Source organism: Octopus bimaculoides, unplaced genomic scaffold, assembly GCF_001194135.2.
Source record: "Octopus bimaculoides isolate UCB-OBI-ISO-001 unplaced genomic scaffold, ASM119413v2 Scaffold_264300, whole genome shotgun sequence".
In the NCBI taxonomy this organism is placed as follows: domain Eukaryota; kingdom Metazoa; phylum Mollusca; class Cephalopoda; order Octopoda; family Octopodidae; genus Octopus; species Octopus bimaculoides.
The window spans coordinates 6,047-7,217 of NW_026379419.1; the positions used below are offsets into that span (position 1 = coordinate 6,047).

The 1,171-nt window shown below is 41.1% G+C and overlaps 1 protein-coding gene across 1 annotated transcript in view; it reads left to right on the forward strand.

The window, feature by feature from the left end:
- Positions 1–1,171, forward strand: part of LOC106883111 (protein white) — a 12,543-nt gene that overhangs the window by 4,525 nt on the left and 6,847 nt on the right. The window lies entirely within an intron of this gene.

Genomic DNA, 1,171 nt, shown 5'->3' on the forward strand with positions numbered 1-1,171 from the left:
TATATATATATGTATGTATATAAATATATGTATATATATATATATATATTTATCGATACACATATATCTATCTGGGCATACCTGTCAATGCCGTGTATGCCATAAGGTCTACAAATCTAACGGAGGCCTCAAAAGACAGTATTTCACTGCAGCTCTTGATGGCCCAAAGCAGATATACAATTATATGGGTGTTTTTCAAAACATTGTCTGGTTCAAAAAGCCACATCAGACGCCATATGAGAGATCTAAGGTGTAAGTATAAGAGTTAGTCAAAGGAGCAGACAACCATTATATATATACATATACCCTTATACTTACACCTTAGATCTCTCATATGGCGTCTGATGTGGCTTTTTAAACCTTATGGAGATTTATACCCCGAAGTGGACCTCAGCAGAATTTGAACGCAGAACAGGAAGACAGACGAAATACTGTTTAAGCTTTTTCCTCGACGTGCTGACGATTCTTATTTCTTTATTGCTCACAAGGGGCTAAACATAGAGGGGACAAACAAGGACAGACAAAGGGATTAAGTCGATTACATCGGCCCCAGTGCGTAACTGGTGCTTAATTTATCGACCCCGAAAGGATGAAAGGCAAAGTCGACTTCAGTGGAATTTGAACTCAGAACGTAACGGCAGACGAAATACCGCTAAGCATTTCGCCCGGCGTGCTAAGGATTCTGCCAGCTCGCCGCCTTAGATGCAAGTAGTAGCGGTTTCTAATTTTGGCACAATGTCAGTAACTTTTTGGGAGATGGTGGGGGCGATTATGTCGATTACATCGACCCCAGAGCTCAATTGGTATTAATTTTATCGATCCCGAAAGACGGAAAGGCAAAGTCAACGTTTTGAACTCGGACGGACAGGATGCCACTTAATGAGGCCGGACGAAATGCCACTAAGCATTTCATCCGGCGTGCTAACGATTCTGCCAGCTTACTACCTCAGCGTATTTGATCATATCAAACACTGTTCAGGTTCATAGATACACTGGCCTAGGGTTAAGCAACAACAACAACAACAGCAACATTAATGCAACTGCCCACACAAGAATCGTTTGTATGACGGCCATAACTGTCATGTTTACTACTACTACTACTACTACTACTACTACTACTACTACTACTACTACTACTACTACTACTACTACTACTACTACTACTGCTTAC